The following is a 26,243-nucleotide window of genomic DNA, read 5'->3' as shown; positions in this document are numbered from 1 at the left end:
GCACACATACACCTGTCTAGAAACGACAGCGGTAAGACAGTATGTTAATGTTAGCACACATACACCTGTCTAGAAACGACAGCGGTAAGACAGTATGTTAATGTTAGCACACATACACCTGTCTAGAAACGACAGCGGTAAGACAGTATGTTAATGTTAGCACACATACACCTGTCTAGAAACGACAGCGGGTAAGACAGTATGTTAATGTTAGCACACATACACCTGTCTAGAAACGACAGCGGGTAAGACAGTATGTTAATGTTAACACACATACACCTGTCTAGAAACGACAGCGGTAAGACAGTATGTTAATGCTAGCACACATACACCTGTCTAGAAACGACAGCGGGTAAGACAGTATGTTAATGTTAACACACATACACCTGTCTAGAAACGACAGCGGTAAGACAGTATGTTAATGTTAGCACACATACACCTGTCTAGAAACGACAGCAGTAAGACAGTATGTTAATGTTAGCCTGTCTAGAAACAGCAGCGGTAAGACAGTATGTTAATGTTAGCCTGTACAGAAACGACAGCGGTAAGACAGTATGTTAATGTTAGCCTGTCTAGAAACGACAGCGGTAAGACAGTATGTTAATGTTAGCCTGTATAGAAACGACAGCGGTAAGACAGTATGTTAATGTTAGCCTGTATAGAAACGACAGCGGTAAGACAGTATGTTAATGTTAGCCTGTATAGAAACGACAGCGGTAAGACAGTATGTTAATGTTAGCCTGTATAGAAACGACAGCGGTAAGACAGTATGTTAATGTTAGCCTGTATAGAAACGACAGCGGTAAGACAGTATGACATTACAGTGGCAGAAGACTGTGTTGTCTCCATGTTGTTGTCATGTTGTGTTGCTACCATGCTGTGTTGTCATGTTGTGTTGCTACCATGCTGTGTTGTCATGTTGTGTTGCTACCATGCTGTGTTGTTGTGTTGCTACCATGCTGTGTTGTCATTTTGTGTTGCTACCATGCTGTGTTGTCATGTTGGGTTGCTACCATGCTGTGTTGTCATGTTGTGTTGCTACCATGCTGTGTTGTCATGTTGTGTTGCTACCATGCTGTGCTGTCATGTTGTGTTGCTACCATGCTGTGTTGTCATGTTGTGTTGCTACCATGCTGTGTTGTCATGCTGTGTTGCTACTATGCTGTGTTGTCATGTTGTGTTGCTACCATGCTGTGTTGTCATGTTGTGTTGCTACTATGCTGTGTTGTCATGTTGTGTTGCTACCATACTGTGTTGTCATGCTGTGTTGCTACCATGCTGTGTTGTCATGTTGTGTTGCTACCATGCTGTGTTGTCATGTTGTGTTGCTACCATGCTGTGTTGTCATGTTGTGTTGCTACCATGCTGTGTTGTCATGTGTTGCTGCCTTGCTGTGTTGTTGTCTTATGTCTCTCTTTATGTAGTGTTGTGTTGTCTCTCTTGTCATGATGTATGTTTTGTCCTATATTTATATATATATTTTTTTGGTAAGCCGTCATTGTAAATAAGAATTTGTTCTCAACTGACTTGCCTAGTTAAATAAAGGTTAAATAAATAATAAATAAAAGGCTGAGAGATTTATAGTCCTACAAATGTATTGCATAGAACAGACAGATTGTTCTCTCTTACCCTAAGAGGTCCGAAGCCTGCTGGTTTTCTGTTCTACCTAATAATGAATTGCACCCGGTCTAAAATCAGTCCCTGATTAGAGGGGAATAATGAAAAACGCAGTGGATCTGGTTTCCAGGTCCTGAGTTGAGTTTGAGGGTTCTATGGTGTGGAGCAGAGGATCTGGGCAGTTCTAGGTGATACGTTGCTATCTGCAATGCTCGGAACATGGGAGGGTATTGACCAACTTTCCACTGACCCTAGATCAGCCCAATCCTCCATACCTCCTCCCATCTGACTACTCATCCCCCTCTTTCCTCTTTATCTCTTCATTTCTCTGTCTTTTCTCACAGAGCTGACCAGGTGTGCTACTCTGACACCGGGGTTAAAGGTCATGAATCAAAGCAGCCCATAAAGCCGGGAATTGTGGGAGGTCACTAAGACAGATGGATGATGGGACTCAGGAAGTAGATGGCCCTCCAAACCAGGTGTGTGTCACTCAGGTAAAGTGTGTGTGTGTGTGTGTACGTGTGTACGTGTGTGTGTGTGTGTGTGTGTGTGTGTGTGTGTGTGTGTGTGTGTGTGTGTGTGTGTGTGTGTGTGTGTGTGTGTGTGCGTGTGTGTGTGTGTGTGTGTGTGTGTGTGGTACTGGTGTTTTTCTGACTCACTGTTTCTTCTCTCTCTCTTCAGCATCATATCCTCATTCCTTCATTATTCCCTTTATCGGTAGAGGAACCAGCATTCCTCTCTACAGATGTAGGATATTCATTTGATCATTCATTTGTTGCTGAGAATCTTCCTGCACAGCAATAAATGGCAACTTGGAGTGTATTTGTGGTTTCAAAAAGGCTTCTAATATTTTGTAATTTCCACTTTAAAATGTCAGACTTGACAAAACATTTATCAATCCCTACAAAAAATGTCCATTAATTATAATCCACATAATAATTCACATTTCCTGTTGCCTGTTCCCTGCTGTAGCAAACTAGCTCAAATTAAGATCCTACATCTATCTCTCCAAGATGATAAGCTTCTAGAACATTATTATTTATGGGAAGAGGCACCAGGAACTAAACGCATCACTTCTCTGAACATCATTATTCATGGGGAGAGGCACCAGGAACTAAACGCATCACTTCTCTGAACATCATTATTCATGGGGAGAGGCACCAGGAACTAAACGCATCACTTCTCTGAACATCATTATTCATGGGGAGAGGCACCAGGAACTAAACGCATCACTTCTCTGAACATCATTATTCATGGGGAGAGGCACCAGGAACTAAACGCATCACTTCTCTGAACATCATTATTCATGGGGAGAGGCACCAGGAACTAAACGCATCACTTCTCTGAACATCATTATTCATGGGGAGAGGCACCAGGAACTAAACGCATCACTTCTCTGAACATCATTATTCATGGGGAGAGACACCAGGAACTAAACGCATCACTTCTCTGAACATCGTTATTCATGGGGAGAGACACCAGGAACTAAACGCATCACTTCTCTGAACATCATTATTCATCGGTATTCCCAAATCTGGGAGAAACTATGTACCATAAGGGGAAAATCTTAGATCATTTTTTAAAGGGGCTTTTATGCTTTCATGGAGTGTTTGTGTGTGTGTGTTACTCTCCATAATCTGTCACTGTGCTGTTTTGGCAGGGAAGACAGACAGACAGACAGACAGACAGACAGACAGACAGACAGACAGACAGACAGACAGACAGACAGACAGACAGACAGACAGACAGGGAAAGAGACCCCTTCAGGAAGAAAGTGTCTCTCTCTCCCTAAACACAGGCATCAAAATATTTATTAATCACCACAACATGATGATCTACATTCCATACTTCCACAGCTCCATTCCATACTTCCACAGTTCCATTCCATACTTCCACAGTTCCATTCTATACTTCCACAGTTCCATTCCATACTTCCACAGTTCCATTCCATACTTCCACAGTTCCATTCCATACTTCCACAGTTCCATTCCATACTTCCACAGTTCCATTCTATACTTCCACAGTTCCATTCCATACTTCCACAGTTCCATTCCATACTTCCACAGTTCCATTCTATACTTCCACAGTTCCATTCTATACTTCCACAGTTCCATTCCATACTTCCACAGTTCCATTCCATACTTCCACAGTTCCATTCCATACTTCCACAGTTCCACTCCATACTTCCACAATTCCACTCCATACTTCCACAGTTCCATTCCATACTTCCACAGTTCCACTCCATACTTCCACAATTCCACTCCATACTTCCACAGTTCCATTCCATACTTCCACAGTTCCATTCCATACTTCCACAGTTCCACTCCATACTTCCACAATTCCACTCCATACTTCCACAGTTCCATTCTATACTTCCACAGTTCCATTCTATACTTCCACAGTTCCATTCCATACTTCCACAGTTCCATTCCATACTTCCACAGTTCCATTCCATACTTCCACAGTTCCACTCCATACTTCCACAATTCCACTCCATACTTCCACAGCTCCATTCCATACTTCCACAGTTCCACTCCATACTTCCACAGTTCCATTCCATACTTCCACAGTTCCATTCCATACTTCCACAGTTCCATTCCATACTTCCACAGTTCCATTCTATAGTTCACCAGTTCCGTTCCACAGTTCTCTTCCATTGAAAATAACACTGATCCAGTGTTAGTTTCAATGAGGCATTTATCCGGTCTCTTTTTTCTCCATGCATTTAGTACTAATGGAACAGAAAGGAAAATGTTGGGATATGAAAAGAGGCAGCCAGGTGTAGGCCCCATGTAGACATGTTGGTGCAGTGCCCTACTGGACACACACACACACACACACACACACACACACACACACACACACACACACACACACACACACACACACAGCTCGTTCACCTGAGTTCAGAAAATGTCAGGTAAACATACAAAGAGAATGAGCACATCATCATCATTCCCCCTGGTATGTGTTCAGGGTTCTGTTCTCCCTCTCACTCTCTCTGTGTCTCTCCCTCTCTCTCTGTCTCTCTCCCTCTCTCTCTCTCTCTCTCTCTCTCTCTCTCTCTCTCTATCCATCACCTCTGGATGTTATCTTGCTCTCACAGGAGGCTGGTAGCACCTTAATTGGGGAGGACAGGCTCATGGTAATGACTGGAGCGGAATGGGTGGAATGGTATCAGATACATCACACACATGGTTTTCAGGTATTTGATGCCAGTCCATTGGCTCCGCTCCTGACATTATTATGAGCCGTTCTCCCCTCAGCAGCCCCCACAGCTGGCTCTCTCCATCTCTGTCTCTCATGGGACTGTGTACAGTTGAGACAGATTAGATGGAGGTGAGTTGAGTTGAGGGCCAAGGTGTGTATGAAGGACAGCTCTTGGCCCATACTCAGCATACTTCTACACACACCTCATTTTAAAAAATGTTAACCTTTATTTATTAGGCAAGTCGGTTAAGGACAAATTCTTATTTACAATGACAGACTGCACATACACACCTAGCTAACACACACTCACCTAGCCAACACACACTCACCTAGCCAACACACACTCACCTAGCCAACACATACACACCTAGCCAATACACACTCACCTAGCCAACGCACACTCACCTAGCCAACACATACACACACTCAACTAGCTAACACACACTCACCTAGCCAATACACACTCACCTAGCCAACACACACTCACCTAGCCAACACACACTCACCTAGCCAACACATACACACCTAGCCAACACACACTCACCTAGCCAACACACACTCACCTAGCCAACACATACACACCTAGCCAACGCACACTCACCTAGCCAACACATACACACACTCAACTAGCTAACACACACTCACCTAGCCAATACACACTCACCTAGCCAACACACACTCACCTAGCCAACACACACTCACCTAGCCAACACACACTCACCTAGCCAACACACACTTACCTAGCCCACACACACTCACCTAGCTAACACACACTCACCTAGCCCACACACACCGACCTAGCCCACACACACTCACCTAGCCAACACACACTCACCTAGCCAACACACACTCACCTAGCCCACACACACTCACCTAGCAAAACACACACTCACCTAGCCAACACACACTCACCTAGCCAACACACAAACACCTAGCCAACACACACTCACCTAGCCAACACACACTCACCTAGCCCACACACACTCACCTAGCCCACACACACTCACCTAGCCAACACACAAACACCTAGCCAACACACACTCACCTAGCCAACACACACTCACCTAGCCCACACACACTCACCTAGCCAACACACACTCACCTAGCCAACACACACTCACCTAGCCAACACACAAACACCTAGCCAACACACACTCACCTAGCCAACACACACTCACCTAGCCCACACACACTCACCTAGCCCACACACACTCACCTAGCCAACACACACTCACCTAGCCCACACACACTCACCTAGCCCCCACACACTCACCTAGCCCACACACACTCACCTAGCCAACACACACTCACCTAGCCCACACACACTCACCTAGCCCACACACACTCACCTAGTCAACACACACTCACCTAGCCAACACACACTCACCTAGCCAACACACACACACCTAGCCAACACACACTCACCTAGCCAACACACACTCACCTAGCCAACACACAAACACACAAGTGAACAGGTGAGCGGGGAGGAAGAGAACACCTGGAGATTCTCAGAAGGTTGTCTTGTCATGCAATAGTAACACTGACTGCGGATACACTGACTGCGGATACACTGACTGCTGATACACTGACTGCTGATACACTGACTGCTGATACACTGACTGCTGATACACTGACTGCGGATACACTGACTGCTGATACACTGACTGCGGATACACTGACTGCTGATAGACTGACTGCTGATACACTGACTGCGGATACACTGACTGCTGATAGACTGACTGCTGATACACTGACTGCTGATACACTGACTGTGTGTTCTTTAATGTTTTGTACTCAAGTGACTGATGATGCAGCTGTGTGTGTGTGAGGCCCCTCTCTGTGTATGGACTGGGGGCAAATCCGCTGAACCACCGAATTTGTGTGCGGGTGTGTACAGTATGTGTGTGTATGGTATTTGTCCCTATAGGTAAGGGGACAGGGTCAGGAACCTTTAAGTGCCCCACACATCGCACCGAATGCAGATCTGTCGCTGTGTTATAGATAGGGTAGCCTAGTGGTTAGAGTGTTTACATTTACATTTAAGTCATTTAGCAGACGCTCTTATCCAGAGCGACTTACAAATTGGTGCATTCACCTTATGACCTCCAGTGGAACAGTAGTGCATCTAAATCTTTTCAGGGGAGGGGGTGAGAGGGATTACTTTATCCTATCCTAGGTATTCCTTAAAGAGGTGGGGTTTCAGGTGTCTCCGGAAGGTGGTGATTGACTCCGCTGTCCTGGCGTCGTGAGGGAGTTTGTTCCACCATTGGGGGGCCAGAGCAGCGAACAGTTTTGACTGGGCTGAGCGGGAACTGTACTTCCTCAGTGGTAGGGAGGCGAGCAGGCCAGAGGTGGATGAACGCAGTGCCCTTGTTTGGGTGTAGGGCCTGATCAGAGCCTGGAGGTACTGAGGTGCCGTTCCCCTCACAGCTCCGTAGGCAAGCACCATGGTCTTGTAGCGGATGCGAGCTTCAACTGGAAGCCAGTGGAGGGAGCGGAGGAGCGGGGTGACGTGAGAGAACTTGGGAAGGTTGAACACCAGACGGGCTGCGGCGTTCTGGATGAGTTGTAGGGGTTTAATGGCACAGGCAGGGAGCCCAGCCAACAGCGAGTTGCAGTAATCCAGACGGGAGATGACAAGTGCCTGGATTAGGACCTGCGCCGCTTCCTGTGTGAGGCAGGGTCGTACTCTGCGGATGTTGTAGAGCATGAACCTACAGGAACGGGCCACCGCCTTGATGTTAGTTGAGAACGACAGGGTGTTGTCCAGGATCACGCCAAGGTTCTTAGCGCTCTGGGAGGAGGACACAATGGAGTTGTCAACCGTGATGGCGAGATCATGGAACGGGCAGTCCTTCCCGGGAGGAAGAGCAGTTCCGTCTTGCCGAGGTTCAGCTTGAGGTGGTGATCCGTCATCCACACGGATATGTCTGCCAGACATGCAGAGATGCGATTCGCCACCTGGTCATCAGAAGGGGGAAAGGAGAAGATTAATTGTGTGTCGTCTGCATAGCAATGATAGGAGAGACCATGTGAGGTTATGACAGAGCCAAGTGACTTGGTGTATAGCGAGAATAGGAGAGGGCCTAGAACAGAGCCCTGGGGACACCAGTGGTGAGAGCACGTGGTGTGGAGACGGATTCTCGCCACGCCACCTGGTAGGAGCGACCTGTCAGGTAGGACGCAATCCAAGCGTGGGCCGCGCCGGAGATGCCCAACTCGGAGAGGGTGGAGAGGAGGATCTGATGGTTCACAGTATCGAAGGCAGCCGATAGGTCTAGAAGGATGAGAGCAGAGGAGAGAGAGTTAGCTTTAGCAGTGCGGAGCGCTCCGTGATACAGAGAAGAGCAGTCTCAGTTGAATGACTAGTCTTGAAACCTGACTGATTTGGATCAAGAAGGTCATTCTGAGAGAGATAGCGGGAGAGCTGGCCAAGGACGGCACGTTCAAGAGTTTTGGAGAGAAAAGAAAGAAGGGATACTGGTCTGTAGTTGTTGACATCGGAGGGATCGAGTGTAGGTTTTTTCAGAAGGGGTGCAACTCTCGCTCTCTTGAAGACGGAAGGGACGTAGCCAGCGGTCAGGGATGAGTTGATGAGCGAGGTGAGGTAAGGGAGGAGGTCTCCGGAAATGGTCTGGAGAAGAGAGGAGGGGATAGGGTCAAGCGGGCAGGTTGTAGGGCGGCCGGCCGTCACAAGAGAGAGAGATAGGTGTTGGACTAGTAGGTGATAGATAGATAGGTGTTGGACTAGTAACCGCAAGGTTGCAAGTTCAAACCCCCGAGCTGGCAAGGTACAAATCTGTCGTTCTGCCCCTGAACAGGCAGTTAACCCACTGTTCCTAGGCCGTCATTGAAAATAAGAATTTGTTCTTAACTGACTTGCCTGGTTAAATAAAGGTAAAAAAATACATAAAAAAAATACCACGCGCTGAAGACATCTGTCTGTCATTTTTCACAAGATTCTACATGTGAAATCGGTGCGAATTACGTTCAGACATACTGAGTACTCTACTGGTGTGTCTGAGCCATTAGGAACCACTGGTAGCTCTGTCTCTCACTCACTCAATCTTCATGACTCTCTCTCTGTCTCCCTCTCTCTCTCCTTCCCCTGTTTCTCATATCTCTCTCTCTCTCCTTCCCCTGTTTCTCATCTCTCTCTCTCCTTCCCCTTTATCCCTCTCTCTCTCCTTCCCCTTTATCTCTCTCTCTCTCCTTCCCCTTTATCTCTCTCTCTCCTTCCCCTTTATCTCTCTCTCCTTCCTCTTTATCTATCTATCTCTCTCTCTCGCTCTCTTTATCTCTCTCTCTCTCTCTCTCTCTCTCTCTCCCCTTCCTCTTTATCTCATCTCTCTCTCTCTCTCTCCTTCCTCTTTATCTCATCTCTCTCTCTCTCTCCCTATCTCTCTTTATCTCTCTCTCTCATTCCCCTTTACCTCATCTCTCTCTCCTTCCCCTTTATCTCTCTCTCTCTCTATCTCTGTCCTTTCCCTTTATCTCTCTCTCTTCTTCCTCTTTATCTCATCTCTCTCTCTCCCCTTCCCCTTTATCTCTCTCTCAACTTCCTCTTTATCTCATCTCTCTCTCTCTCTCTCTCTCTCTCTCTCCCTCACTCTCTCTCTCTCTCCTTCCCCTGTTTTTCATCTCTCTCTCTCCCCTTCCCCTTTATCTCTCTCTCTTCTTCCTCTTTATCTCATCTCTCTCTCTCTCTGTATCTCTCTCTCTCTCTCTCTCTCTTTATCTCTCTCTCTCCTTCCCCTTTACCTCATCTCTCTCTCCTTCCCCTTTATCTCTCTCTATCTCTGTCCTTTCCCTTTATCTCTCTCTCTCTTCTTCCTCTTTATCTCATCTCTCTCTCTCCCCTTCCCCTTTATCTCTCTCTCTCAACTTCATCTTTATCTCATCTCTCTCTCTCTCTCTCTCTCTCTCTCCCTCACTCTCTCTCGCTCTCCTTCCCCTGTTTCTCATCTCTCTCTCTCTTCTTCCTCTTTATCTCATCTCTCTCTCTCTCCTTCCCCTTTATCCCTCTCTCTCTCTCTCCTTCCCCTTTATCTCACTCTCTCTCTTCTTCCTCTTTATCTCATCTCTCTCTCTCTCTCTTCTTCCTCTTTATCTCATATATCTCTCTCCTTCCCCTGTTTCTCATCTCACTCCTTCCCCTTTATCTCATCTCCCTCTCTCTCTCTCCTTCCTCTTTATCTCTCCCTCTCTCTCCTTCCCCTTTATCTCATCTCCCTCTCTCCTTCCCCTTTATCTCTCTCTCTCTTCTTCCTCTTTATCTCATCTCTCTCTCTCTCCTTCCCCTTTATCTCTCTCTCTCTTCTTCCTCTTTATCTCATCTCTCTCTCCTTCCCCTGTTTCTCATCTCTCTCTCCTTCCCCTTTATCTCTCTCTCTCTCCTTCCCCTTTATCTCTCTCTCTCCTTCCCCTTCATCTCATCTCTCTCTCATTCCCCTTTATCTCTCTCTCTCTCTCTCCCTCTCTCCTTCCCCTTTATCTCATCTCCCTCTCTCCTTCCCCATATCTCTCTCTCTCTCTCTCTCTCTCTCTCCTTCCTCTTTATCTCTCTCTCTCTCTCATTCCCCTTTATCTCTCTCTCCTTACCCTTTATCTCTCTCTCTCTCCTTCCCCTGTTTCTCATCTCATTCTCTCTCCTTCCCCTTTCTCGTCTCACTCTCTCTCCTTCCCCTTTCTCTCATCTCACTCTCTCTCCTTCCCCTTTCTCTCATCTCACTCTCTCTCCGTCCCCTTTCTCATCTCACTCTCTCCTTCCCCTTTCTCATCTCACTCTCTCTCCTTCCATTCCTCCTTTCATCATCAGTTTCTCTCTCCCTCTACTCTCCCTCTCCTTAAATACTTGTCTAATTACCTATTTTCATGTTCTCTCTCATCTCTCCTCTCGCTCCCAACCTCTTTGAATTCCTCTGTACTTACCCTCTAACTCTTAGTTCTGAGAACAGCTGTTGAAATTTGCTTAATTGCATGTATACCTTCTCTGACACTGACACACACACACTTTCTCTCTCTCTCTCTCTCTCTCTCTCTCTAAAAGCTCAGACACACCGGTAGGTTTGTCAGACGTTTGCCTGTGTACACACAACAAAGACCTTGGAGGTAAATCGGGCACTCATCCTTGTTAAAATACTCCAAACCATGACAAAGAATATAATTTAATTATCTCTCTGTAATTCCATACTGCCAGTGCCAGCCCACAGACAGTATAGCTAGCTAGCTAATGTTAGCATATTTGTTAGCTAGCACAACATAGCTAGCTAGCTAATGTTAGCATATTTGTTAGCTAGCACAACATAGCTAGCTAGCTAAGGACACTGCACCTACTCCGCAGCTAACACAGGCTGCTGTTTCACGGAAACTAACTAATCCATTGTGATTTCATTCTAATGTCAATACTAGCTAGTGGTTAGCTATCTTGGAGGAATGATTTAGTGTTGTGTGCATAGCGTCTGTGCATTTAGCTAGTTACCATCACATAGCCTACATTGCATATCAAGTGTGACTGGCTCATCCATGGATGTACGGAGAAAATGTTTTTTCTTTCTTTGGTGGCTCCCCCACGTGGTGGTTTGTGCTCTCTGTTTGGCCTAAAGTCAAGGTGTTGGCCACTGACGAGCATTGCGATTCTACAAGTATAAATGACAGGTTTGTTCCTACCAGGACAGCTTGCAGCAGGTAGTGCTGTGTACCTATCAGCTGTCTATCAGCAGTGAGATTGTCTGTGGGTTTCATGCTTAACACACACTGTACCCCCTTCCTAAAACAGACCAGATAGAGGAGAGAGGGGTGGAGGGATCAGAGGGAGATGGCGGGATGAAAGGTGTGTGACAGGTACATATGCATGGCTCCCAAGTATCTGATTCAGTGGGGAGATAAGTCCTATTAGATCCGGGGAGGAGAGGAGAGAAGGAGGATCGGGAGGAGAGGACGGGGAAGGAGACAAAAGAGGAAGAGAGGAATGGGGGGGGGTCGAGATAAAATAAAATATGTCCCAATCTCCAGAAGATTAAAAAATTACACAATACTCTTTATATCTCTTGTTCAACAAGATGGGGGGATGGAGGGACGGATGGAACAAGGGATGAATCCCCCTCTCTGGCATTCCAAGCCCCTTGGCACACTGACAGACAGATCTGGAGGAGGGAGAGAGGAGGGGAAAACCAGCCCTGAACATTCCCTAGAAGGAGGAGGGAGAGAGGAGGAGAAAACCAGCCCTGAACATTCCCTAGAAGGAGGATGGAGAGAGGAGGGGAAAACCAGCCCTGAACATTCCCTAGAAAGAGGAGTAGGAGAGGAGAAGGAAGAGCAGTGACTTGGGTTCAGCATATAGACTTGACACGGAAACCATTTTCACTCTTATTACCCCACAAAATGACACACCATCAATGAATCTCTCAGATACACTTAATTAATAAGGCCCAAGGGGAGTGTTATATGGCCAATATACCATGGCTAAGGGCTGTTCTAAGACAAGATGCATAAGCAGAATTCCATTGCAATCAGATACAATGTTCTATCACTGATAGAGAAAAAGAGAAAGAATAGGAGAGGAGGAGGAGAAAGAGAGAAGAAGCGATAGAGAGCTCCCCTTTAATTTACGGCTCTCTCAATTCAATTTCAATTTATTGGCATGGGAAACATATGTTTTCGTTGCCAAAGCAAGTGAAATAGATATTAAACAAAAGTGAAATAAACAATAAAAAAATGTACAGTAAACATTACACTCACAGAAGTTCGAAAAGAATAAAGACATTTTGAATGTCATATTATGTCTATATACAGTGTTGTAATGATGTGCAAATAGTTAAAGTACAAAAGGGAAAATCAATAAATATAGGTTGTATTTACAATGGTGTTTGTTCTTCACTGGTTGCCCTTGTCTTGTGGCAACAGGTCACAATTCTTGCTGTTGTGATGGCACACTGTAGTATTTCACCCAATCGATAGGGGAGTTTATCAAAATTGGATTTGTTTTGAATTCTTTGTGGATCTGTGTAATCTGAGGGAATATTTGTCTCTAATATGGTCATACATTGGACAGGTTAGGAAGTGCAGCTCAGTTTCCACCTCATTTTGTGGGCAGTGAGCACATAGCCTGTCTTCTCTTGAGAGCCATGTCTGCCTACGGCAGCCTTTCTCAATAGCAAGGCTATGCTCACTGAGTCTGTACATAGTCAAAGACTTCCTTAATTTTGGGTCAGTCTCAGTGGTCAGGTATTCTGCCGCTGTGTACTCTCTGTTTAGGGCCAAATAGCATTCTAATTTGCTTAGTTTTTATGTAAATTCTTTCCAATGTGTCAAGTAATTATCTTTTTGTTTATTCATGATTTAGTTGGGTCTAATTGTGTTGCTGTCCTGGGGCTCTGTTTGTGTTTGTGAACAGATCCCCAGGACCAGCTTGCTTAGATTCATCTCTCTGTAGGTGATGGCTTTTTTATGGAAGGTTTGGGAATCACTTCCTTTTAGGTGGTGGTAGAATTTAACATCTCTTTTCAGGATTTTTATAATTAGCGGGTATCGGCCTAATTCTGCTCTGCATGCATTATTTGGTGTTTTACGTTGTACACGGAGGATATTTTTTTACAGAATTCTCAATTTGGTATTTGTCCCATTTTGTGAATTCTTAGTTGGTGAGCGGACCCCAGACCTCACAACCATAAAGAGCAATGGGTTCTATGACTGATTCAAGTATTTTTATCCAAATCCTAATTGGTATGTCGATTCTGATGTTCCTTTTGATGGCATAGAAGGCCCTTCTTGCCTTCTCTCTCAGCTCGTTCACAGCTTTGTCGAAGTTACCTGTGGCGATGATGTTTTGGCAGAGGTATGTATAGTTTTTGTGTGCTCTAGGGCAACAGTGTCTAGATGGAATTTGTATTTGTGGTCCTGGCGACGGGACCATTTTTGGAACACCATTATTTTGGTCTTACTGAGACTTACTGTCAGGGTCCAGGTCTGACAGAATCTGTGCAGAACATCTAGGTGCTGCTGTAGGACCTCCTTCGTTTGGGGACAGATGCAGCAGATCTTTCTCTCTTTCTATCAACTCAGAAAAACAAGGAAGGACCCCCCCCCAAACAGAACCAACAGAAAAGGCCGACCTGCACTGGATAGGGGGGGGGGGGGGTTGTACTCTCCGCACCAGAGACAAAGCCATCAGTGAGAGAGTTTTTTTACAGGAGTGGAACACTATAGATGACCGTTTAACCCTGTGGGCAGCTGTGCTTTGGACATCTCTAAGGGGACCAACAGGGCACAGCACACACACGTGCTGGCTTGTAAACCCCTCCCCCCCCCCCCCCCGCACCTCCAGTAGGCCCTTTAGAATGATAATTGGGTCCTTTCCTCGGCTACAGGAAGACATTACACTACAATGTCCCCCTATCTCTCAGCCTAACAACTCAGTGGAGGAAATATTCAGAGAGAGAAACACTATAGAAGAGATAAAATCACATCTCAGTCACAAACAGAGTGCTGCTATGTAACCTGCATTTCTTATAGGGCGAGAGAGAGAGAGAGAGAGAGAGAGAGAATCAAACACTTTGTTAGATTTTAAACCGGTCCGTCCCCAGGCACCAAGTGCTCCATGTGAGCTCCTTAAGAGGCCCCAAGGGGCCCCTGTTTGCAGAAGGGTAACTTTATAGGTCAGGAGGGTGGAGGGTGGTAGGCTTGTGACACTACCGGCCTGGGAAACTCTATGGATCAGCTGCTCTCTATATCACCTCACGATTGCGTATTCTTCTGCATCTTCCGTAGCAGGCGTAAAAGAAATACAGACAAGTAGATGTGCAATGGGTTATGGTCATTGTAGTTAATTACCACGTTTTATGTGTTAAAACATGTAGAATACTAGCCTGTTGGAAACTACAACATCTCATAGTTCAGGCTGGATCTGATTTATCTCTAAGGAAACTGTGGAATGTGCGCAGTGAGATCACACAAATAATAATACATGGAATTCTAATAACTGAACCGACGACGGTCGATTAGTTGTTTAAAAAAAACAAAAAAATTACAGACACGTCTGTTAATGGCTGAGCACTAGTAGGAGGTGTTCAAACTGGAGAAGTATAAATCAGACTTTAGAGTCCGGCATCACAATTCCATCATCATCAAAACAAACAATATGTGGGCTGATGAACAATGAGTTACTATAGAGCTAGAACCCATTGTTAGAATCCAAAGTGAAATGAGGATTGAAGACACTGGCAAGAACCCAGGACACAACTGGTTAAATACGGAATGAGAATCTCGGAATGTTATCGTCGTCCTTTTAATTACTACCTGTCAACTATTCCTAATCCTTGTTTCCACGCTACTGAGCAGAGACCAACGATATCCCGGAACAGTTCAAATTCCAGCTCCCTTCTACCTTCTATCTTTTCTATTCCAGCCTTGAAGCTCCTCTCCTTAGCCATTCGGGTTTGGTTTCAAAGGAGTGTTAGCTTAGCTTCCTACTGCTACCTGTTGAATGCAGCCATTGTAGGTGAGATTGTTGAGTACAGCCCTACCTATTTAATAGATGTAGAGGCGCAATGGAGGTAATTGGTTTTGGCTTAATTACAGAGACCTGGGTTATACCTCGATGCAGTTTAGTGTCCTCTTTCTTTCAACCCTATAGGGTCGTCTGTCTTTAATGTATGACCTATATATATCTATGTCTTATCCTAAACCTTATCCTATTGGGCCACTGGTTCCCCTTGCCACTGTGTTGTTTAACTAAACGTTTCTACTTCATGTGCCTCACCACCGTAGTTAGGATCTTGAAACTGCCTAACCTTAACATTTCAGTTTCCTCTCTTAGCTGTTTTTGACTCACAATATGTTTTGTGCTCATGGTTTAGCTTAGTTTTCCTTTAGAGTGACAGCAGCATGCCCCTCACTGCACATCAGCTTAAACCTATAACCACTGTGATGGATTTATGGCTGAGAGCTTAATGGTAGGCTAGCATCCCAAATGGCAACCTATTCCCTATATAGTGCATTATTTTTTACTAGGGCCTATGGGGTTCTGGTCAAAAGTAGTGCACTATTTATATAGTCGGAACTAGGTTGCCATTTGGGATGCTAGCCTAGCGTTACGTCTGATGCTACAGACCTCCCCTGTAGGTGAGTAGAGGGGTAGCGAGCCCACCCAGGGAGTGTGTGTGTGTGTGTTCGTGTGTGTGTGTGTGTGTGTGTGTGTGTGTGTGTGTGTGTGTGTGTGTGTGTGTGTGTGTGTGTGTGTGTGTGTGTGTGTGTGTGTGTGTGTGTCAAATAGCTAAAGAGGGGGTTGGTACTGTTTGATTAATTGTTCATATTACACACTTTCTCTCCACACACACACCGTCTCTCTCTCTCTTTCCACATACACACACCTCTACCTCTCCCTGTCCTCCATCCCTCTCCCTGTCCTCCATCCCTCTCAATGTCCTCCATTCCTCTCCCTGTCCTCCATCCCTCTCAATGTCCTCCATCCCTCTCAATGTCCTCCATCCCTCTCCCTGTCCTCCATCCCTCTCCCTGTCCTCCATCCTTCTCTTTGTCCTCCATTCCTCTCCCTGTCCTCCATCCCTCTCCCTGTCTGCCATCCCTCTACCTGTCCTCCATCCCTCTCCCTGTCCTCCATTCCTCTCCCTGTCCTCCATCCCTCTCCCTGTCCTCCATCCCTCTCCCTGTCCTCCATTCCTCTCCCTGTCCTCCATTCCTCTCCCTGACCTCCATCTCTCTCCCTGTCCTCAATTCCTCTCCCTGTCCTCAATTCCTCTCCCTGTCCTCCATCCCTCTCCCTGTCCTCCATTCCTCTCCCTGTCCTCCATCCCTCTCCCTGTCCTCATTCCTCTCCCTGTCCTCCATTCCTCTCCCTGTCCTCCATCCCTCTCCCTGTCCTCCATTCCTCTCCCTGTCCTCCATCCCTCTCCCTGTCCTCCATACCTCTCCCTGTCCTCCATTCCTCTCCCTGTCCTCCATTTCTCTCCATTTCTCTCTCGTAACTTTTCCAACAATTCTTTCCAGACAGATTATTTCACTTATAATTCACCGTATCACAATTCCAGTGGGTCAGAAGTTTACATACATTAAGTTGACTGTGCCTTTAAACAGCTTGGAAAATTACAGAAAATTATGTCATGGCTTTAGAAGGTTCTGATAGGCTAATTGACATGATTTGAATCAATTGGAGGTCTAGCTGTGGATGTATTTCAAGGCCTACCTTCAAACTCAGTGCCTCGTTGCTTGACATCATGGGAAAAATCAAATGAAATCAGCCAAGACTTCGGAAAAAAAACTGTAGACCACCACAAGTCTGGTTCATCCTTGGGAGCAATTTCCAAATGCCTGAAGGTACCACGTTCATCTGTACAAACAATAGTACGCAAGTATAAACACCATGGGACCACATAGCCGTCACACCGCTCAGGAAGGAGACGCGTTCTGACTCCAAGCGATGAAAGTACTTTGATGCGAAAAGTGCAAGACTACCTTTTGCAACTGCACATGGGGACAAAGATCGTACTTTTCGGAGGAATTTTCTCTGGTCTGATGAAACAAAAATAGAACTGTTTGGTCATAGTGACCATCATTATGTTTGGAGGAAAAAGGGGGAGGCTGAACACCATCCCAACCGTGAAGCACGGGGGTGGCAGCATCATGTTTTGGGGGTGCTTTGCTGCAGGACGGACTGGTGCACTTCACAATATCGATGGCATCATGAGGTAGGAAAATTATGTGGCTATATTGAAAAAATGGCTTAAGGACAACAAAGTCAAGGTATTGGAGTGGCCATCACAAAGCCCTGACCTCAATCTTATAGAACATTTGTGGGCAGAACTGAAAAAGCTTGTGGGAGCAAGGAGGCCTACAAACCTGACTCAGTTACACCAGCTCTGTCAGGAGAAATGGGCCAAAATTCACCCAACTTATTGTGGGAAGCTTGTGGAAGGCTACCCGAAACATTTGATCAAAGTTAAACAATTTAAATGCAATGCTACCAAATACTAATTGAGTGTATGTAAACTTCTGACCCACTGGGAATGTGATGAAAGAAAGAAAAGCTGAAATAAATCTCTACTACTAAATCTCTAATATTATTCTGACTTTTCACATTCTTTAAATAAATTGGTGATCCTAACTGATCTAAAACTAGGAATTTTTACTACTATTAAATGTCAGGAATTGTGAAAAACTGAGTTCAAATGTATTTGGCTAAGGTGTATGTAAACTTCCGACTGTACAGTACATGCTACACATCCATCCATTCCTTCCTTTATCCATCCATCCATCAAAAGAGAAATTGGAATATACTAACAAACATATTATGAAGCAACAGGTGACATGCATAATTCACCTTAGAGAGACAACACAGTGTAAAAGTCCTTCAGAGTTATACTCCTGGAAAGAATGCCACAGTAACTATGCCGTTCCAAAAACATTCTGCGCCACGTCTTCTTTAGAGGTAGAAATATTATTTTCTCTCTGGTTGACGCATTTCAAAGGCTATCAGTTAGATGCAGTGTGTTTTCCTAATGTTACCAGACCACATTTCTTTAGAGCTGTTGATTAGAATACATGGTACAGCCTGTTACCAAGAAAATATACTATAGCCAATCAATGATCCACATCATCGCCATGGAGACAGATCAGGGAGATTGTTCAGTGTCAGAATGGTTGTCTGACACTTCGTAACATGGATAGTTGCACACGCATGCATGTACGCAGATACCGACACGCACAGATCTGTCGGATATTACTGAAAACGGGAACAAGGTGAGGCCTTAATGGAGATGAGATATCATCATGTTACTTCTTGACATTCAAACTTCTGACATTTTAAATTCCACTTCAGAGACGTTGTCTGGGTCCCGAACTGCACCACATGCCCTATATAATGCCCTACTCTTAACCAGAGCCTTATGGGAGTAGTGACCTTCATAGGAAGTAGGGTGCCATTTGAGACGGAGACTATGAATCAACAGGGTTGAATCACATTGAGACAAGTCCATCACATTCTTGCCAGGTAAACAGTTTTGTGAACACTTTCCTTTCCTCAAGCTCTGGACTTTTTTTCTCAGCTTGAAAAAAGGAAATGAACATGTTATCGGACAGTGGGGTCGTGGTTTTGACACTGGACAGAAACTAACTGTTGTGTACACACACACACACGCACGCACGCACGCACGCACGCACGCACACACACACACACACACACACACACACACACACACACACACACACACACACACACACACACACACACACACACACAAACACACCACTCCTGATATGAGAGTGTGAAATGCTGGGTGAAATAAGGCCGTCCACGATGATGCTTTGCTCCTCTCACCACTCTGGGCTTCGCCCAATGCATGCTAGTCCTTTAATAAATGGCAATACGTTATTGAATACATCATCAGACTTCAACAGAACATTGGAAGTTTTGGAACACTTACTGAGAAAAACTCAAATGGCACACAGGTCCTATCTCTCCAATTCATCTATTGTGGTAGCTTTTTTATGTTCAGGTCTACATTGCACCATAAGAGAGAGAGAGACCCAAAAATTAAGGAAAGCTTTGACTATGTACAGACTCAGTGAGCATAGCCTTGCTATTGAGAAAGGCCGCCGTAGGCAGACCTGGCTCTCAAGAGAAGACAGGCTATGTGCTCACTGCTCACAAAATGAGGTGGAAAAAGATCTGCACTTCCTAACCTCCTGCCCAATGTATGACCATATTAGAGACACATATTTCCCTCAGATTACACAGATCCACAAAGAATTTGAAAACAAGTCCAATTTTGATAAACTCCCATATCTACTGGGTGAAATACCAGTGTGCCATCACAGCAGCAAGATTTGTGACCTGTTGCCACAAGAAAAGGTCAACCAGTGAAGAACAAACACCATTGTAAATACAACCCATATTTATGCTTATTTATTTTGCCTTTTGTACTTTAACTATTTGAACATCATTACAAAACTGTATATAGACATAATATGACATTTGAAATGTCTTTATTATTTTGGAACTTGTGTAGTGTGTAGTGAACTTAGGTGTGAAGTGAACTTAGGTGTGAAGTGAACTTAGGTGTGAAGTGAACTTAGGTGTGAAGTGAACTTAGGTGTGAAGTGAACATAGGTGTGAAGTGAACTTAGGTGTGAAGTGAACTTAGGTGTGAAGTGAACTTAGGTGTGAAGTGAACTTAGGTGTGAAGTGAACATAGGTGTGAAGTGAACTTAGGTGTGAAGTGAACTTAAGTGTGAAGTGAACTTAGGTGTGTAGTGAACTTAGGTGTGAAGTGAACTTAGGTGTGTAGTGAACTTAGGTGTGAAGTGAACTTAGGTGTGAAGTGAACTTAGGTGTGAAGTGAACTTAGGTGTGAAGTGAACTTAGGTGTGTAGTGAACTTAGGTGTGTAGTGAACTTAGGTGTGAAGTGAACTTAGGTGTGAAGTGAACTTAGGTGTGTAGTGAACTTAGGTGTGAAGTGAACTTAGGTGTGAAGTGAACTGTGTCCTTTGAATGGCAGCAGAGCACCAAAGCCTCCCCCACCCAAATGAAGAGGCCCGAACACCAAAGTATGAAAGTACATTTCCCCACAGAAATAAAACAATTATCCTGCACGTAAAAAGTACAAGCTCCTCAAGGAAACTGTGGAAAAACTATTGGCTGACTGCTACAAGAATGGGAACGTAAGCAACCTCATCTTTCACCCAGACCATTCCCTGGCATGGCACATGGCCATAAGAGCACATTACCCCTCTGTCGAGAGAGAGGGTATTAACCCAGGGTGGAAACTTAGAATTCTGGACATTGAGGACACCAAGACAGCCTATGTCATCCTGTACAGGTCTGGAACAGTAATGGTGCAGGGAAACCTCCAACCTTTCAGCAGGCTTTTTACAGGATCAAAGAGGGCACAGCATGAGAAGCTCACCCTTGGTGATGACCACCCTCAGCCCGAGTTGGATAACACCCCCTCCTCAAACAGCCCCACAGGCAAGCAATCCCCCCAGCGCTGAGCAGACCCAGATTCTGCATTAATCAATCCCCCCAGCACTGAGCAGATTCCCCCAGCTGGAGATTGAGCTCAAACAACAATTCAACACATTACAGACAGCACAGGCCCCAGAAGACCAGCACAATAACACCCCCTCAACCAAACCCGGAGAGCATAAGAGGGAGAGAGACATGTCTGCAATGGACTGTGGTGGACTGTTGTGACAGAACATCAACAGGAGGCAAAAGAGTTTATCTATATTTTGTGTAGCTGTCTATTTACCACCACAAACCGATGCTGGCACTAAGACCGCACTCAAAGCCATAAAGCCAGAAGCAAACAGGAAAACGCTCATCCTGAAGCAAACAGGAAAATGCTCATCCAGAAGCAAACAGGAAAACGCTCATCCAGAAGCAAACAGGAAAACGCTCATCCAGAAGCAAACAGGAAAACGCTCATCCAGAAGCAAACAGGAAAATGCTCATCCAGAAGCAAACAGGAAAACGCTCATCCTGAAGCAAACAATACTCCTCCTAGTGGCCGGGGACTTTAATGCAGGGAAACTTAAATTCGTTTTACCAAATTTCTACTCGCCATACCAATTAGGATCTGGCAAAAAATACTTTAATCAGTTATAGAACCCATTGCGGTTTCTGGTTGTGAGGTCTGGGGTCCGCTCACCAACCAAGAATTCACAAAATGGGACAAACACCCAATTGAGACTGCATGCAGAATTCTGCAAAAATATACTTTGTGTGCAACGCAAAACCCGAAACAATGCATGCAGAGCAGAATTAGGACGATACCTGGTAATTATCAAAATCCAGAAAAGAGATGTCAAATTCTACAACCACCTAAAAGGAAGCGATTCCCACACATTCCACCACAAAGCCCTCACCTACAGAGAGATAAACATAGAGAAGAGTCCCCTCAGCCAGCTGGTTCTGGGGCTCTGTTTACAAACACAAAATGGACCCCACAGTGCCCAAGGCCAGCAACACAATTAGACACAACCAAATCATGAGAAAAAAGCGAAAAGATAACTATTTGACACACTGGACAGAATCAACCAAAAACACATAGCAAATTGGAATGCTATCTAGCCTTAAACAGAGAGTACATCGTGAATACCTCACCACGGTGACTGACCCAAAATTGAGAAAGTCTTTGACCATGGACAGACTCAGTGAGACCTGGCTCTCAAGCAAAGACAGGATATGTACCCACTGTCCACAAAATGAGGTGGAAACTGAGCTGAACTTCCTAACCTCCGGCCAAATGTATGACCACATTAGAGACACATATTTCCAACAGATCACACAGACCCACAAAGAATTTGAAAACAAATCCAAAATTGATAAACTCCCATATCTGTTAGGAGAAATACCACACTGTGCCATCACAGCAGCCAGATGTGTGTCCCGTTGCCATGAGAAAGGGGCAACCAGTGGAGCACAAACAACATTGTAAATACCACCAATATTTATCTGTTTAGTATTCTCCCCCACCACTCGTACTACAACTATTTGCTAATTGCTAAGACACTGTGCTGACAATATACAGAGCCTTCAGAAAGTATTCACAACACTTTACTTTTTCCACTTTTTGTTGTGTTACAGCCTGAATTGAAAATGTATGAAATAGAGATTTTTTTGTCACTAGCCTACACTATCCTTCACTAGCCTTCACTAGCCTACACTATCCTTCACTAGCCTACACTATCTTTCACTATCCTTCACTAGCCTTCACTAGCCTTCTCTATCCTTCACTATCCTTCACTATCCTTCACTAGCTTTCACTAGCCTTCACTAGCCTACACTATCCTTAACTAGCCTTCACTATCCTTCACTAGCCTTCACTAGCCTACACTATCCTTCACTAGCCTTCACTAGCCTTCACTAGCCTACACTATCCTTCACTAGCCTTCACTAGCCTACACTATCCTTCACTAGCCTTCACTAGCCTACACTATCCTTCACTAGCCTTCACTAGCCTACACTATCCTTCACTAGCCTTCACTAGCCTACACTATCCTTCACTAGCCTACACTATCCTTCACTAGCCTACACTATCCTTCACTAGCCTTCACTAGCCTACACTATCCTTCACTAGCCTTCACTAGCCTACACTATCCTTCACTAGCCTTCACTAGTCTTCACTAGCCTACACTATCCTTCACTAGCCTACACTATCCTTCACTAGCCTTCACTAGCCTACACTATCCTTCACTAGCCTACACTATCCTTCACTAGCCTTCACTAGCCTACACTATCCTTCACTAGCCTTCACTAGTCTTCACTAGCCTACACACAATAACCCAAAGTGGAATTACACTACCAGTCAAAAGTTTTAGAACAACTGCTCATTCAAGGGTTTTTCTTTATTTGTACTATTTTCTACAGGAAACCGCTCAGGGATTTCACCATGAGGCCAATGGTGACTTTAAAACAGTTACAGATTAATGGTGACAGGAGAAAACTGAGGATGGATCAACAACATTGTAGTTACTCCACAATACTGACCTAAATGACAGAGTGCAAAGAAGGAAGCATATACATAAATCAACATTTTCCAAAACTTGCATCCTGTTTGCAAGAAGGCACTTGTTTTTTAAACCTATTTGACTGCAAAATTGACTGTTAATTTATCGTTTTTGTTTCTTCTCACTTTTGTTTGTTTATTTCACTTGCTTTGACAATGTAAAGATATGTTTCCCATGCCAATAAAGCCCCTTTGAAATGAATTGAGAGAGAGAAAGAGAAAAGAGAGACAGAGTAAGACAAAGAGAGAGAGAGACAGATGCAAAGCAACAAAAAAAATTAAATAGTACAGTATCTCCTGACAGCCTTAAACATTACATTCCTGGCTGGAAGTGCTCTCTCATTAGCTAGCATACGCACACACACACACACACACACACGCACGCACGCACAAACACACAACCCCCCCTCATACACAAAGACAAAACTAGGCCTCTTTCTAACATGTTTCTACAGGATATCGAACTCTCTAACTATTTGACAAGGGATAACCAAATCCATTTGCTAGAGCCCATCTGCCCCCCCCCCCCCCCCCAGAGAGAGGAGTGGACCCCTCACAAGGTAGCTCGGGAGGGGAGGATATATAGGAGGTGGGGGTGTCTTTGTTTGCTATCACCAGCGTTGAATAGACCTTAGCACTGGTACTTCCTGTTTGAGTTTCTGAATATAGGAAGGGAGGAGCAAAATGGAGTCATGATCTGATTTTCCGAAGGGAGGGAGGGGGAGGGCCTTGTAGCCATCCCGGAAGGGAGAGTAAAAATGGTGAGACCCGATGACAATCAAACAGGACCTGACCCGGACCCAATGGACAAGTTAGAATTTCAGACCCGAACCCAATCGCTCCCGGGTCGGGGGTCTCGGGTAAATCCAGCCCATACAGACCCATGAAGACCTCTAATAGGGTGCCGTGTGTGATGCATCCCTAACCTGGACCTGGGGAATAGCTTGTCAGTTGGATCTCCAATTAAACAGACATCAAAGGATCTTAAAGGGTTAATTCTCAACCCCAATTTCAGCCTTTACTCAACCCCTTCAAATATATTTTATAAAAATGCATTCAGGTGAGCAGTTATGGGTGAATGGAATTGCTCATAAATATTCATTTTGGAGGTGTGGAAACGTCGTTGTAACTGATCCCAACACTTTCTCACTAAAACATACTTAACAAAAGTCCACTGGCACGCTCTGATAATAAAGCTACATGCATCCACAGCTCGGGACAGTTACCACGGTGTTAAGGTGCTGATTGGTGGTGTAAAGGACTTAAGTAAAAATACTTTAAAGTACTAGTCGTCTTTGGGAGATATCTGTACTTTACCTTACAATTTATACTTTTAGACAACTTTTACTTTTACTTCACTACATTCCTAAAGAAAATAATGTACTTTTTACTCCATATATTTTCCCTGACACCCAAAAGTACTCGTTACATTTTGACAGGAAAATGGTCCAATTCACACCATTATCAAGAAAACATCCCTGGTCATCCCTACTGCCTCTGATCTGGAGGACTCACTAAACAGAGAACATCCCTGGTCATCCCTACTGCCTCTGATCTGGCAGACTCACTAAACAGAGAACATCCCTGGTCATCCCTACTGCCTCTGATCTGGAGGACTCACTAAACAGAGAACATCCCTGGTCATCCCTACTGCCTCTGATCTGGAGGACTCACTAAACAGAGAACATCCCTGGTCATCCCTACTGCCTCTGATCTGGAGGACTCACTAAACAGAGAACATCCCTGGTCATCCCTACTGCCTCTGATCTGGCAGACTCACTAAACAGAGAACATCCCTGGTCCCTACTGTTTCTGACCTGGCAGACTCACTAAACAGAGAACATCCCTGGTCATCCCTACAGCCTCTGATCTGGCAGACTCACTAAACACACATGCTTAGTTTGTAAATGATGTCTGAGCGTTGGAGTGTGCCCCTGGGTACCCGTAAAAAAAGAAAGAAAATTGTGCCATCTGGTTTCCTTAATATAAGCAATTTGAAGTGGTTTATACTTGATACTTAAGTACATTTGAGCAATTCCATTTACTTTTGATACTTAAGTATATTTAAAACGAAATACTTGTAGAATTTTACTCAAGTAGTATTTTACTGGTGACTTTCACTTTTACCGGAGTCATTTTCTATTAAGGTATCTTTACTTTTTACTATTTTTCCAATGGTCGAATTAACAAACAGATTGGTCTTGGGTACTGTATAAAACCTACAACTACTACCAGGGCGACCCCGCTCACAGGTATGCTTTCACTTTTCAAAATGAGAAGTGCATGGGGATGAGATGAATATTGTAAATGAAGGATCAAAAAGAAAGTTCAACAACCCATGTGGAATTAGAACTCACAGCCATTGTTCAACAACCCATGTGGGATTAGAACTCACAGCCATTGTTCAACAACCCATGTGGGATTAGAACTCACAGCCATTGTTCAACAACCCATGTGGGATTAGAACTCACAGCCATTGTTCAACAACCCATGTGGAATTAGAACTCACAGCCATTGTTCAACAACCCATGTGGGATTAGAACTCACAGCCATTGTTCAACAACCCATGTGGGATTAGAACTCACAGCCATTGTTCAACAACCCATGTGGGATTAGAACTCACAGCCATTGTTCAACAACCCATGTGGGATTAGAACTAACAGCCATTGTTCAACAACCCATGTGGGATTAGAACTCACAGCCATTGTTCAACAACCCATGTGGGATTAGAACTCACAGCCATTGTTCAACAACCCATGTGGGATTAGAACTCACAGCCATTGTTCAACAACCCATGTGGGATTAGAACTCACAGCCATTGTTCAACAACCCATGTGGGATTAGAACTAACAGCCATTGAACCAACGGTTTTAGCAGACTGTACCGCCAAT

General features: G+C 44.8%; 1 protein-coding gene across 1 annotated transcript in view; it reads right to left on the bottom strand.

The window, feature by feature from the left end:
• The window catches only part of LOC115139039 (collagen alpha-6(IV) chain-like), a 320,502-nt gene that overhangs the window by 228,363 nt on the left and 65,896 nt on the right, over positions 1-26,243 (bottom strand). The gene's annotated exons all lie outside the window — the stretch shown is intronic.

This window comes from Oncorhynchus nerka, linkage group LG12 (assembly GCF_034236695.1).
Source record: "Oncorhynchus nerka isolate Pitt River linkage group LG12, Oner_Uvic_2.0, whole genome shotgun sequence".
Lineage (NCBI taxonomy): Eukaryota > Metazoa > Chordata > Actinopteri > Salmoniformes > Salmonidae > Oncorhynchus > Oncorhynchus nerka.
The sequence above is the reverse complement of the archived record's forward strand: the minus strand, read 5'-3'. Positions and strand labels throughout refer to the sequence as shown.